Raw genomic sequence first — 16,689 nt, forward strand, 5'->3', positions numbered from 1 at the left:
ATTACCGAAATTACATATCGATAACCTAGTGGGTGTAAGATAAAATTCACCCGTGCCATTCACAGAAAGCATGAGAAAACACCTAATACTATATATAAAACCAAGAAAAATTCAAATTCATCACTTCTAGGGACCTCGTAACCACCTTGCCAATACACAAGTATGTTCCTGTTTGCAATTAGAAAAATTACCCAAATTGCAATCTGTTTACTCCACTTCTATGGACCTCGTAACCACCCTGCCAATACACAAGTATGTTCCCGTTTGCAATTAGAAAAATTACCCAAATTACAATCTGTTTACTCCAGCATATGTTGGAAAGTTATAGAAGGATGACTAGTGCAATCAATCCATTCCTTTTAGCCCTAGATTTGTTTCAGTTTAAAACAGAAGTATATAAATATACTTGTCCAATGTCTATGCTTTAACCATTCACCTTAAGATGTTTTTACAATATAATTTCCTCAGTCTATTTAATATCTTCATTATCATAAAAACCAACCTATATCCATCTTAACTCCACATCTACCACTCTTAGGGGATGAAATCTATTTATCCCTCTGAGCACTTGGTAGACCTAGAATTAAGATGGATCTAAGATAGAATTTCCCCTTTAAATAGTCTATGCTCACATGAATACCATGGGTTATCATAAACCTAGACCTTAAAAATTACTATTAGTAATTTATAAAAATTAATAAAATTAATAGTTGATTTTTATTTTATTTTTTATTTTAACCAAGCTAAAATGTTTAACATACATTAAATTACAACATCCATTTTTACTCTTGATCGGATCAAATATTTTTTCACTCTATGCTAGTTTGCATATCACGATATTTGATAACTCTCGGGGGTTAGTAGATCCAGAGTAAAGATGGATCTATGCTAGTTTAATTCCCCCATTTAAATAGGCTACATTCCAAGTGAATACCATGGGTCAATACCATATGCCATTTTGGTGAATACCATGGGTCAATACCATGTGCCATTTTGGTGAATACCATGGGTCAATACCATGTGCCTTTTTATTGTTATTAATACTAATATTAGGGTTAATAACGTTTTTTTGCATGGTATTAATTACAATCTAGTCCATGGTATTTGTCCCATAGTATAAATATAAGGTGACTTATGGAGTAAATATAAAAAAATGTTTTATTTGTTTACCATACCTCTCGCTTATTTATATTTTTATTAATTTACCATATCTCTTTTACAAATATGGTATTTGGCCCATAGGATTCACTTAAATAAAACCTCTTTTTTGAGCCTCCATAAATAGAATGAGGGTTATGGACTAAATATAAAAAGAGGTTTTATTTATTTACCATGCGTCTAGTTTATTTATATTTTTATTTATTTACCATACCTTTTGAGTAAGTATAAAAAGACGTTTTATTTATTTACCATACCTCCACTTTACTTATATTTTTATTTTTTTACACCATTGCATGTATATAAGGTGACTTATGGAGTAAATATAAAAAATGCTTTATTTATTTACCATACCTCTCATTTATTTATATTTTTATTAATTTACCATACCTCTTTTATAAATATGGTATTTGGGCCTTTGGCCCATAGGATTCACTTAAATAAAACCTATTCTTGAAAATGAGCGAATGGAAGGTTGTAACTCCTAATTTCAAGGGCTAAATTTACCTTTTTTACCCTCTCCCTTAAAATACAGTGGGCTATTTGAGGTGATTTGTAAAAATGTACTATGATACAAAATATTTGCCCACTAAAAATTTAAAACCCCTTAATTTCGCCAAAGGGCGAACATTCACCCCTAAAATCACCCCTACCTATCATGATGGGTCAGCAGTCATGGAACCGTCTCAAAATTGTCGAAAAAGCATCCAAAATATCCTGAAAATCAAACCATTCTCGACATTCCAAGCTCCCAAGTTAAAAGTTACATGAGACCAAACAAAATCAAGTTTTGAAAAAATTTTGCATTTTCAAAGCCTATAAATAGTTTTTGGACTCATTATTTTCACCATTTGAGTTTGAGAGCAAAGGAGTGGAGTAAAAGGAGCAAAGTTTTCCATACACCGAATTCAACCGTTCAACTTCTTCCAAATTCACCAGGTAATCCTTAGACCTGTTTTGTATCCAATTGTGACTAGTTTTAGAATTTTTAATTTAAGTTTTACTGTTGAATTTTTGTAAAAAAAAAATCGCACGGTGTATACGCGGGTTGGATATATGAAACCCGCGTATACGCAGGCCCTACACGCCACTGTGTGTAAAACGGACCCGCGTATACGCCGCGAAATCTTCAAACAAAAAAAACTAACGGTCTAAATTCATTTTTTCTTCAGGATGCCAGTCACTTGGAGAGAAAGAGAGCATGTCGCAGTGGATGATGAGGTTATGAACGATCCTAATGCTTTGGATGCCTTACGGGGATGTGGTTTGCTAAAATTCTTTAAAATGCCAAATATGAAAGCAAACACTCACCTACTGGAAATGCTCATTCACTATTGGAGCATCAAGGATGACGCATTTATGATTGACCAGATGCCGCTCAAGATAGAGGCAGAAGACATTTATTTCATCATAGGCCTTTCCCGGAGGGGAGAGGTGGTACACTCGACGGGTAGATCACGAGACCATCTCTTGATCGAGGACTACATACATATATACTGCCCGAGACATCCAGAGAAGTTTGGAAGTCAAATTCCAATCAAACATGTGGAGAGTTTATCACTGAGGATAATCCTGTTCACCATAGCTAGAGTGAATGGATCAACTTCTTTGCACTAGGAATCACGACTAGCCATGAGCTTGGCAGTAGACTGTCTGACCACTGTATTTGACTGGTGTACTCCTCTTCTGGCCAACCTGAAAAGCCAGCTTACCTCTATCAAGAAAGGGTGGACCAAAAACTTCGGATATGGAACTATCTTGTGCTCTTTCTTCTTTGAGAGGGTCCCATCCCTTCGTCCTAGAGTATCGGTTTTGATTAGCACCCCACGAGATCCACAAATGGCTAGGTGGGCTGACTTGATGAAACGTCTAGGAGGTGGGGACGTCCCACAGACTACATTTGACAATGACTTCTTCTCCTGGTGGGAGTAGTAGATCATTGCCATAGATGACTACCCTTATGCTGGGTTGGACTTCCGAGGAGATCCCGATCTAGTATTACTACCGACCGCAGCATGGGGCGACATAGGTAAGTGTTTTTTTGATTTTTTCTTTTTTTTAGTGAGTTTTCAAATATAATAATGAATTTCGAAAAAAAATAAATATTTTTGATAGGATTCAAATGACTAATATGATGCTCATGTTCCAAATATTGGGCTGGTACGACCAGATGGGTTCCCACGGCATGGACGTCATGGCCGAAGAGGCGGCTATAGATACAGAGCGACTACTACACACAGTTCAACGACACTTGGTGAGACTAACTCACCGAGTACCGATGGCGGCCGTAGAGGATCTCCCTGTAGATATGCAGCGTCATGTGGTTGGCATGCCACGAGACTGGGTTCACACTCTTAGGCGTGTGGCCAATGCAATAGTTACCTACTTAGCCGCTCATCCTGAGCTGGGGCATTAGATGTACTAGACATGATTATGGACATTTGAGTCCCAATTTTTGTATATTATTTTGGACAGACTTATGTACACTCGAGATGTTTTATCATATATATATATACAGTTTGACTTTTTGATGTTTACTTTTATTGTGATGAATGATTGATGTGCCAGTCTAATGTTTGATTAGCGATAGAATCGGATAACCAATTATGGGATCTTGGAATGTGAAAATAATTAATATAAGTAAATGATCTTTGCAACAACCTCACCCTTAAATACTAGTGATATAAACATGGATCCCTTACCCGATAAATGTTATTCAATTGTGACACTATCAATTGTGAATCAAGATAGACTACCAATGAATCGATTTCATAAGAAATATCTTTGGATAGTAAATTAATGACGGCAGTATACTCAGCCATATTATTTGAAGCGGGACCAATGCATACTCCCCTTGACACCATCAATTGACTAGTTGGATAGTAGAGTACCCAAGCTGCGGAAGCGAGGTTCCGAGTGTGCTGACTAGCACCATCGACGAATCCAAAATAGACCAAGTCATCCATCAACACCTGCCACAGCAGACCAAAAAGTGTTGATATCAAAAAACTCTCGATGAAATATGTACAAATATACAAAATGTATAAAGAAGCCATTGCCTAGCTGCTACTTAAGCAAAGTACTTCTTGAGGTAAAGCTCGTTTCAGGGCTCTGCCAACTTGTTTCCCTCAAAATCGATTAACTCATACAATCCTTTTTTCTAAAACTCATTTAATTATGAAGGGATTGTACCACATATAGGCTTGAACTTGCCTACCCCCAAGGCGTCCTTATCTTGGTCATAGACCAAGACAAGATCACCTTCAGAAAAGACTCAAGGATGGACAACTTTATCGTACTGAGTTTTAACCCTTTTCTTATGAGCCTCATTGATTGTGGCGGCATCTCGATGCTGCTCATCGAGATGTTCCAAATGAAGGAGGCGCTCTCCGAGACTAGAAGTCTCTGGAAGGAGCTCAATAGCTAACTTAAGAAATGGAATTTCACATTCAATAGGAAAGATAGATTCCATCCCATAAACTAACTAAAAAGGTGTAAAACCTATAACAGTCTTTACGGAGGTTCGGTATGCCCAAAGAGCCGGATACAACATAAGATGCCAATTGGACCGATTTTTGTCGATCGTAATTTGTAGGATCGTCTTAAGGGTTTTGTTCACTGCATCGACCTGTCCATTGGCCCGAGGATAATAAGGAGACGAATGTTCCTGTCAGAAACTGAATTTGAGAGCCAATTCAGACATCAGTTGATTCTGGAAATGATTGCCATGGTCAGTGACAATCTCTCTTGGGATACCAAACCTTGAGATAATCTGATTAAAAAGTAACAATGCCACTCTTTCACTATCATTTTTATAAGTGGGCATGGCCTCAGCCCACTTGGTGAAGTAGTCTACGGCCACGATAATGTACTTTTGATTAGTTACCGAAGGTGAATTACAAGTTGTAAAATCAATATCCCACTTAGTAAAAGGACCGATAGTGACAACAGGAAAAAGAGGAGCTGGATGTGCGTGCATCTTCCGAGTATAGATTTGACAAGGGTGACAGCATTTGACTGCTTCAACACAATATTTGAAGAGCGAAGGCCAAAAATAGCCGGCACGCAAGATACACTGAGCTGTAGCAAGCCCTGAAAGATGACCACCACAAGCTCCACTGTGGCAGTCATTGAGCACTGACTCTGCTTCCTCTAGGGTTAAACAGTGCCGAAGAATTGAATCAACCCCTCAACGATATAATGTATCACCAATGATAACATAATTCTTAGCTAGGTGATGTAATTTTCGGCGTTCATCCTTAGAGAAAGTAGAGGGAAACTTCAAAGTCTGGAGATAGACAATGATATCTCCATACCAAGGGTTGAGTGAAGAGATGAGGAATAAATGTTCGCCGAGAAAACTTTCCTCATAAATAGTATCCTCTCCACAAGGCAGCTCAGAAATTAGCTCAGCAAAAACCATAGATTTCTTAGACTTGGCGGACAAGAACTCGAGATCAAATTCTTGTAAAATGACTATCCATCGATTATATTTGCCCCCAATCACTCGCCTACTGAGGAAAAATTGAAATGGATTGACTGCCGCTAAGACAAAAGTTTTGTGTAGCAAGATATAATGGCGAAGCTTCTGGACAACATGGACAGTTGCCAAGGCTAACTTCTCAATCGGAGAATAGCGAAGTTCAGGTCCTATCAAGCCTCAGCTCAAATAATAAATCACATGCTCTGTGAGAGCATCATCTTCCTGAACAAGAACCATACCTATGGTTGATTCTGTTGCAGTGAGATATAAAAGGAAGTCCCTACCATAATCCGGTGGACTCAAAAGCGGGGCAGAGACTAATGCCTTTTTCAAGGCATCGAATGACCACTGCGCAAAGTCATCCCATACAAATGGAACTCCTTTCCATAGCAAATGCATGAACCCTTTAGTGATCTTGGCATAATTCGCTATGAACTGTCTTAAGAAATTAGCCTTCCCTTGAAGACTTTGAAGTTGCCGAATTGAGGATGGGGGAGGCAACTGAATTATTGCCTCTACCTTGAAGGGATCAACCCTAATCCCTTCATTTGACACAATGAACCCTAATAACCGACCAGATGTAACCATGAAAATGCACTTATTGGGATTCAACCGGATCTTGTAAAAACAAGATCGCTCAAAAACCAATCGAAGGTGACTAGGGCAATCAGTTCTCTTTCGAGAACGAGTAGCTAGATCGTCCAAGTATGCTTCGATGATATGTTTAATGTCGTGGAAAGCATATGACATGGCCCGCTGGAAAGTAGCTCCAGCATTTTTAAGACCAAAAGGCATCTTTCTGTATGCAAAGGTACGCTAGGGACATATAAAAGCCATCTTATGCTAATCTTCAGGACAGATAGAGATCTGATTATAACCAGAAAAACTGTCCATATAGGAGAAAATCTCATTACTCGCACACTCATTAATAATCTGATCAATAAATGGCGTGGGGTAATTATCTTTGAGACAAGCTTTATTTAGGTCTCTGAAGTCAATGCATACTCAGATTGTTCCTTGCTTTTAATCCACAAGGACTGGATTAGAAACCCAATCGGTAAGAGGAATAGGGTATATAAAACCCGCCTTGAGTAGCTTCTCTACTTCAACTTTAATGGCTGCTGCTTCCCTAGGATTAACCGGTCGAAGCCTTTGACGAACTGGTTTAGTGTTTTCATACATTTTGATCTCATATTGAACTATGGATGGATCAATGCCAGGAATTTCTTCATAAGACCAAGCAAATACATCTCGAAATTCCTTAAACAGGTCGGTGTAATTTTGAATTTCCTCAGGGGAACACTCAGCTCTGATGAAGAGATTCTCAATCACACTAGGGTTCCTAGAGATGTTTATGGATATCGTTTTTGAAATCACCGACATATTACCTTCGACACGAAAGTGTGCTGGAGCCAAAGGATTTGATAATGTACAAACATCACTAGTAAAGAGCTCGGATAACTTAGATTCTACTTCCTGCAATGGAGGAAGAAAATATGAACGATGGTGTAAGTCTTCCCAAGGTCGATCTACACCCATCATTACTTCTAGGATTGCTTTGTCAAAAGGTAAAACCGTATCTAAGCAGTCCATGGTGGAGGTAGAATCAAGGGTCCAAGCCGGGGCCACATCACCATCTATCTCCTCTTCAGAGAAAGGAGTAGAGTGGTTGTCTGTAGAGTTGACAATAGACTGATATCTAAGCTCTGTTGTAGACATAGGGAATGCCATTCCACTGACTTTTCCTTCAACTAATGTGGTCGTAGGTGAAGGTAAGGTCCAAGGATCTGAAAAATAATGAGTTCGAAAGAACCCTTCTCGTGAAGATTACTTGGTTGATGAAACAACATTGGTTCTAATGACATGAGAGGGAAAATCAAAGGTACCCATCAATGAAGAATACATCCCAATTCCTAGATTCTCAGTAGAAGGACGAGGGTTATCCACTAAAGGAATAGTATAATCAGAAGTGGCTTGAGGATCGACTAGACAATAATCCAATTGATCAACCTTAACGATTTTCCCTTCATGATGAAAGAAAATGACACGAAACAGAGTCAAAACAATGACGTCCATTTTGTATACCTAGTTCCTTCCTAAGACGAGATTGTAGTCTAGGTTAGCATCAATGACTTCTACTTCGATATTGACGACCTTCCTCCCAACACATATGGGAAATGCTGGGATAATCCCATGCGGCTTATAAGAATGCCCATCAAATACAGTCAGGAGGGTAGGTGAAGGAACAACCGAAGACAATCCAATGGCCTTCCAGCATGACATCGACATGACGCATGTGGAAGCTCCTTCATCAATAATGGTGCGAAAAATGTTAATTTTCTGGTATGTAGACTTTATTTGAAAAGCCATATGATGAGGGAGTCGCTTTTTGACATTTAACATGTCGAAAGTGAGCACTAAAGAGTTAGTTGGATCAACTGCCCCAATCGCCGAAAGTAAAGCACTTCGTTGAACTGGACATGACTGGAGAACCTCTAAAGTAGACATGGCGCATGGACTTTGAGCCAGATCCTCAACAATGGAGTAATTCTGGGGAGCACTAGCATTAGGATTTAGTCGCGCGTTTAGCAGAACCTTTCGGTATCCGTGGTATAGTCTCGACAGGGGGTCGCTCAATATGAAGGTCAGTATTTCTGGGAGCAGTTTTGTCCTTGGAAGTTTCAGATTCACTGTAATCACGTGACCGAGTGGCCACATGGACATTAGAACCCATCATGAAAACATTTGATGATTTCTCCCTGTCCTGGTTGCCCCCTGCGAAGGTACGAGGATTTGAACTCACACCAGCAAGAATTTTCTGCCCTTGGGGAAAAGGTTTGGTTAACATAGCTTGAGAGCTAGAAGTCCCTTGCTGCCCTAACAAGCATTGAGCATCTTGAATCTTTGGGCAGAGATGAGTTAAATGGCCTCCACTGCATAACTTGCACGAAAACTTGAATTTCTTTTTAGACTCATTTCTACCACCACCAACATTATTGCAGGATTTATTTGTGTTAGTCTTCTCATCTTGACTCTTTTTATTACCTTGTCCTTTCTTCTTCCCATTGGAATTTTGATTTCCTTTGGGGTTGGCAGATTGGACGACATTAACTGAAGAGGGTTGGGAAGACGAAGGGTTAGACGATGTGACCTGGTTGTTAGAAACAATTTGTAAAGACAACTGTTGCAGTTGGCTCAACAAGTTCACTACATTTTATGTCTACCGACCCAACGATACCATCCGCATGGGGACCTGGCTTCAACTTGGCTATATCAACCTTAGCCCCGGGAGCATCAGGCAAGATTTTTTGTAGAATCCCAGACTGAGAATAAATCAGCTCTAATTGCTGGGCCCTAAAAATCGCTTGCTTCTCATAATATACTCCGGATAGGGAGACATCCTTAGAGATTTCAGGTTGTAAATATTTCAAAAACCATTCGAGATGGTATTCCGAAGGAATTTCGACTTTAATAAGCTTCTTTCTCCATCTCCATTCCTGAATGTGGTCAGAAATGTGAGTTGCCATATCATGACGGAAATTGGCCAGAAGTTCAATTCTGGCATCATAACGGATGGGCAACTGGAAATGATTTAAGAAAATATTAGCTAAGTCAGCGAAAGATGTAAAGCTGCCCCCTGGAAACTCTATATACCACTTGGCCGCATTACTAGTCAAGGTGCGTTGAAAAAGTCTCAACCTAATCGAGTCATCAATAAGGGAGTTTGATGAGCACCACAAATGGAATGTGGTTACATGGTCGCCTGGGTCTTCACCGCCCTTCCCCTCGAATTTTGGAATGTCCGAAGGGAGTTTGGTTGGGACCAAGGCTAGGACGGATTTTATTTGATTGGATCATTTGTTAATTTCGTGAGATCTGGCAAGTTCAACGTTGCCAGAAAAGGAAGCCTAGGAGGACCTTGGGGATACCACCCAGACTGGGCGGAGCTCCCAAAGTTCTGAAAAGACTGGCCTGGATTTTGGAAGGCACCAGCCTGCCCAAAGTAACTAGCCAAACTAGCTGAACCAAAAGGTGAACCTTGTGATCCAGCAAAACTTAGAGTTTGATCAACTTCGGCTAAAAAACCTCCATAACTGGCGAAGCTCCCTCCTAAAGGATTATAAGGAGTCGATAATCCTTGATAAGGATTCCAAGCAGAAGCTAAGGGAGGAATACTTCGAAATGAACTAACTGTGGAGTACGGCCTATTCCCTTTTTGGCCAAAAAACGGATTCTCAGTTCCCATGCCACTAACCGCAGGGTTAATCCAACCTTGAAAGGGATTACTGCTTTGTCCTGTAGCGGAAAAAGGCATAGATCCTATCATCGGGTTGGAATGTGGTATATGATCACTTCCAAAAGGAAAACCCTGAAATGAAGCCGACCCACCCATTATGGATGTGGAGGCACTAAATGGAGCTGACGGAATACCCTGTGAATGGGTGCCAAACAGGAAGAATCCAGAACTAAAAACATTGACTTGGGAATTTCCACTTGTAGAAGGAATGGAGGTAGACCCAACTAAAGATGTGCTAGCAAAAGACCCAAATAAAGATGCAGAGGGGATGGAAATAGTTCCTCCCCCTTGTACTGATGTTGGAGTCTGCATAGTTGTAGCACTTGTAGTAGATGACATGCTTCCAGTAGTGGTCATTGATGGTAAGTGCATAATATGCCCTGGAATTGACGGTCTATGGGTCGGAGTCCCAACGTATTGTAATACTTCTGGATAGCTAGATGGTAGTGGAGAATTCGGAGCCGCTAACGATTCTAAGAATTCTTCTACCTCAATGTTATCTTCCGATTGAAAGAGAACTTGAGAAAGGACTGGAGTGTTCCTCTCTAATTCTGCAAAAGTGTCAGGCCTATGGTGAACACTAATTCCCCCGAGAGGAGGATCAATCCCCGATGCATCAGCTGCCATGGGATGAAACCCACTGGTAGTATTACCTCTGCGCCTTCTAGGAGAAGGCTCTAAACTTGGTTGTGAAAGACCACGAAGTCTTCAAGACCATCTAGGTGATCAGTCGGCCACTTTGGATTTTTTATTAAGATCTAATTAAATACTCAAGAAAAAATGAAAGCTAGGCCAACTAAGAGCACATAGCACACACTAAAAAGTCCCTAAAAGATATCAACCAGTCAAACAATTTTCAAGTATTTCCACTCCGGGTGATGAGGACCAGACACCAAAATACAAGAAAGTGAAGTAAGGGGCCTTCCGAAGATAATCTGGGATAATGACGGCCCAATCCTACCAGTGAAGGTAACAGAGGAAGTTACGCTGACCTCCTAACAACAGCCTGCGCCAGTGCAATCCCCCAATCTTCGCAAGGGTGCCCTCCTGTAGTACCGTTGAGAGTGATACAACATCGACCTCAGGTGCCACGGGATTCCCCTCCGCAGCCACCTATGTAGATCCCTAGGAGTAGCAACTAAGGTTACCAACTTGTGTCAGAAGCCAGGTGGAACAGTCTTGAGGTAAGATCCGACAAGTAGGAGAGGGGGTATCTCTCATCCTTATCTTCAAAAACTCTCGTGCTTAACTCCTAGATCCAGAGCTTTCCTAGTCTCCCTAATGCTATTGGATTTGCACTCACTATTTAGACTCCTATGTTTGACAGTTTAAATGACCTTGGAGAGTTTTCTCTCCACTCACCTAATCCAAGGCCCTAAAATATCCTAAAACTTGTTGGTGTGTCTAACTTGACAATTATGAAAAGTTCTAGTATATTTTAGTTAGCACCTATTTTTAAATGGGTTGTTCTTAAGTCAAGGGATAAGCGGAAATGAAACTTGTAGCGTTTTGATGCAAAATAAATTAATAAAAACCAAACTATATGCAAATGCACTCGTTTTGTTCTTCGATGAAAGAAATTTCTACTAGGTTCAGAGGAACTTCAAAGAAAGCAACAAATTTTTCTTTTCTTTTCTTTTACTCAAGCTTCACATTCACAAAAATTAACAAAACTATGGATGCCCTAAAGGATGCACAAATGTATCTTAATGCAATGAGTACCTGTTTATGCAAAACTTAAGGCTACTCTAAATCAAGAAATGAAAGTAACTTGTTTATCAATACTAATTTGCCACTTAAAATGTTTAGATGGAATATGAGTTGCTAATGCTCATTTTTGTCTCTACACTAAAAGCAAGTTTCAAGACAAACAAAAATGCACTTTCATTCACAAAAAGAAACTAAATCAAAACAAAGTTCAAGAAAGCAAAACCAAGTTTTCAAGAAGTTTTCTTCAAAAGAAAAAACAAAAACATCTTTTCAAAAGTGCTCTCAACAAGACTGAAACTTTATGATTGAAGAATAGGCAACAAAACACTTTGCAAGTTGACAACACAAAATGGATGAAAACTCAAAAAAAAATGTGTTTCAAGATGCTCTTAACAATCAAAAGCAACAACAAGAGCTTGGCAATAAAGACCAAAAGATTGAAAAGACAACTTTCAAGAAAGTGTGAATCAACAACTTTCGGAAAGTAAGAAAAGCAGATGGTCATAAAAGTGTAGTTTTGACATGCAAACAAAAAGTCACCAAAACAAGATTTAACACAAAGATTGAGATCAATATTTCTACCCTAGAAGACCAGAGCAGCCAAGATTCCCAGCAAGAAACCTTGTGTGCTTGAGCAAAAAAATGACGCCTGCAACAAAACAAGACAAGACCGACACTTTCCACAACTGGAGAGAGTTTGAAATCACGAACTTGTTGTAGAACTAAAGACTAACACAAAAAGTAACAGTTCAGGATTGATTCAGACTAGCAGACAGATATTCAGAAACAAAAATATTTGAAAAATCTTGAAGATTTCAGGATATACGAAACTGTGTCAGTGCACAGCTGCGTGTATATGCAATTTAGACTAAGGAAACATGTGTATATACGCTTCTGTAAACTGGAAAAACAACGTATATAAAAGATTACAAGAAAAATCAAAAAACAATTTGAAGAAACTAAACAAAATTACAATTCAAGTTCCTACAAGAATAGACTACACAGTAATAGCAAGTAAATAGACAGCTGAGCCCTGATTGGCTTGAATAAACCCAAACTACGAACAACAATACTGTTGTCCCTAGTGGAGTCGCCAATTCTGTTAAGGGATAAATTCCCCTAAGGTCTTGGGTTGATACCCTAGCAGATCAGAGGTTATCTACATAGAGAAACACACATTCCACATAGCCATGATGCTAATATAAACAAACTAAATGAAGAGAGGTGCACCTGGGGGCCCTTCGTTTTGGAAGATCCAACCAGGGTCTAAACCCTCTTGGAGTTCCTTTCGCTCCTTCAACTTGCAAAACAATCAATTCAAGAAAGTACAACAGTATTTAGACCAAGCATAATAAAGAAATCATCTTCATAACATATGGAAAGGTAGTTAGTTATACAATTAAAACAACCATTCATATGTGAATCATAACATTGATATCATAAACATGAAGAAGATTCATATTAGGAACAAGACAAGTGTTTCTTTTATTATAGATAACTAAAGTATAGAAAGGAATGATTTCACCCGAGTCTTCCTTTCACAGGCTCCAAGCGGAATCATCCTCTGGATTCGTCCAGTCTCAAGCCTTCAACAAACTCCTTCCATGACTTACTCCATGATATCTCAAGTAGTATAAAGACATCATAACACAAGGAAACAAGGGTTTCCTGTAAATGGGGGAAGTTTTGGAAGCACAAGGATCTTCAGACCTCGTCAGGGATAATCTTAGCAGAGTGACCTTTCTCTCTCTTCTCTCCTCCCTTAGGCCTTTCCATTGAAGCCTTTTTATACTTCTCCCAAAGTAGTTTTTTAGTTGGGAATTCGTTGGGAAAAGTTGGGCCACGGGCACTAATAGGTCAGTAGGTAAAACCTGCGATCTCCGCCCGAAATTAAGGAGATTTAACTTTTTTTTTAAGTTTTTTAAGACAATACGCGGGTTGGGTATAGACAGACCCGCGTATACATGCATTTAGCTTAGGGCAATGTCACGTATAGGGAGTAAAGCACTGTTTTTTAAGTATTTCGACCAGGTCTGGAAGGAGGGGTTGCCTTAGGCCATGAGTGCAGCATCACAAACATCAAGAATGAGATTTGGAGCTATAACACACATTGCTTGGGAAGCTAATTCATTTGTCATGGGGTTTTTGGAGAAGAGAACATGAACTTAACTTTGGGGGGATTCCAATATTTGATCATATATGCTAGAATATTGATAGGAGTTGAGGGTTGAGGGTGGAAGTGCCATAATGCAAGTGATTTATGGTGTTTTTGGAGTCCCCTATTATATTTATATTGGCCATATGAAGCAATACCACTATAAAGATTCCTTAGAGCAAGGCATAGCCCTTTTCATGGATATTGGAGGTGTGTTTGAGACTTCAAGAGAGGGTTGTGTCTATTATTCCTTCTGGGTGGTAAATTGCACCCCCCCACCCCACCTTGCACCTACCATGTCTTATAAAATACAGTTTGATCCAAAGAATCAATTTATAATATTAGGCAAACCAGATAACCATTAATTGAATTATTTAATTGAGCTTGTAGACATGTTTAATCAACATATTATTTTTTCTTGCACAATGCAAAATGACCTTGAAAATGGTTAAACATTATATAATGAAACCAAATTAAATGAATGGTACATCTTGAATTTGACTTAAAAAGATGTAATCATTAACACAAAAAATACATCATAAATCAAACAATACTAACATGAAATAGAAAGAAATAATATACATGAATTATTATATATATATATATATATATATATATATATATATATATATATATATATATATATATATATATATATATATATATATATATATATATAGATATATAGATATAGATATCACATGTACAATGCTATATATTCCATATGAGGAATATTCATGTGACTTGTGGGAATTGAACATGGATGGGGAGGATTCCATTCCTTCCTCCCGACCACCCAAGATAACCCCAATTGACATAAAAAATCATTATATATAAAAATTTTCAAAATTTGCATTTCAATTTTAATTTAAAAATAGATAAATAATTAGTAATATATGTCATTAACATACACACAAAACATTTTATAAACAACAACATGAACATGATATGAAAATGCATAAAATATATGAACAATAATATCAAAACCATTATATTTCTCAAATATGCATCTCAAGTCAAATATAAATGTCAAATATACATATAAAATATGCATTGTAATAATCAAATATGTCAACAAATGCTACAAGCTAGGCGTACCACTAGAACCAGAGGCATTAGTACCTCTACCGTGGGGGTCAAAGGTATCAACAACTCGACCACGAGAGGCAAAGGCATTATTACCTCTACCATTAGAGCCAAAGGCATCAATATCTTATAGAATGCAACATATGTTATATCTCTTTAATAGAAACTATATCGCTCAATGTAGTTGGAGATTACATAGAATCAATGGTGAGTACAACGAGTGTAGTGGTTAGTTGGTTGATTGAGGAGATGGTGATCAATTTGGTGCTATATTCAAAGATTGCGGTTAATCTCATGATAGAGTTGAAAGTGGTGGTTGGTATGCTCATGGAGGAGATGGTAATCACTCAATTCATAAAGTAGGAGTATGTGGTGGAGGATCATTCTCCTTAGTAAACAAATCTAAAAATATGATTGGCAGTCCCTTAACCTCTTAAGTAGGTTGAGGGAATAGACAATGTGACACATCAATAACATCATATCATATCGAGGGGTCACTGATATTTCTATGAGCTTAGGGTTCGTTATGATATTCTTAGCTCATGCAGAGACAACTCTTTTGTGAGAAATTAATGAACGATATGATCTGCCACCTCCTAATATAATATACAATATGGAATATGTGAATTTCTTGGTCTCTACAACTAAGGAAGATCATTAGCCTTAACCATCCTCTCATCCTATTAGGGAGGAATAACATATGTGTTAATATCTACAACATAGCAGACACCAATATGTAGACAATTTAAACAATGTTACAATAAATTACATGTGCATTAAATATCACAATAAAAATGTGTAACTAGATTTAAAATTAAAGCATAACAATAGTATTACCTCTAGCAATTGGATTCTTTTCCTAGCTAAATAATATGTTTGCACATCCTCACCAGTCCATCCTTGCATATTGATATGGGGGAGATCAAGGATGGGATTGTAGAGTCCAAGAACTGCTTTACCTTGACACCCTTTTTGCAATAAGTATAAGGTTTTGTTAAGGTAAGCACTTATATGTCCTATTTTTCATATTTTTTCCATATACCTTATTGTTTTATTAAAGTTTGCATTCAGCTATGGAATTGGCCCGATTCTACAACTAATCCACAGATCTGCAGCTACTTCCATTATTGACAGGGTTTGAGTGCAACAAAGGAGTATATGGGTAGATGGAGAATGATCCCCTCATGGATTTCTTCTGGTTTAATCGAACTAATCCATCAAGATAATCGCACTACAATGCGGTCAACCATGAAAATCAACTACAAGATAATGTGCCGAAATAGAGTCCGAGTTTCACGAAATATTATTGATTTGATTTTTCAAATAGAAAATCGATGATTAAGCGATATGATTTGGTTTGATAAGGATTGTAGCGAAGATACCTAGGCTTGAATTTCTCATGTTGTTAATTAAGAAAATGTTATAAGAACAATGGTCGCTCTGTGTTTTGGTGCACGCCACCGTATGTAATTTTGAAAGCATCCTGTTAAAACTATTTTCCGATTAATAGATCTTGGTTCATACATTTCATGTTGCATTGATTAAATTTGTTGACTGCAGATCAGGTCTTTGACTCACTGCAAATAGATTTTCTTTGGTTTCTTAGAATTAAATTGTGGATGCTCTGTTTTATATTTTTAGGATGCAGTCCAATGGAGTTCACGATTAAATTGACACATGATTCAGTAATTTCATTTGCTTTATACCTAGCATAACTTGATCATTTCATTTTCCTTTTACCTAGTATAATTTAGTTATTTCGTTTCACAGTTTAGTTATTTCATAGCTTATCAATCTCGT

Source organism: Pinus tabuliformis, chromosome 2_1, assembly GCF_031772625.1.
Source record: "Pinus tabuliformis cultivar Carrire ecotype Pingquan chromosome 2_1, CPIR1, whole genome shotgun sequence".
Taxonomy (NCBI): Eukaryota; Viridiplantae; Streptophyta; class Pinopsida; order Pinales; family Pinaceae; genus Pinus; species Pinus tabuliformis.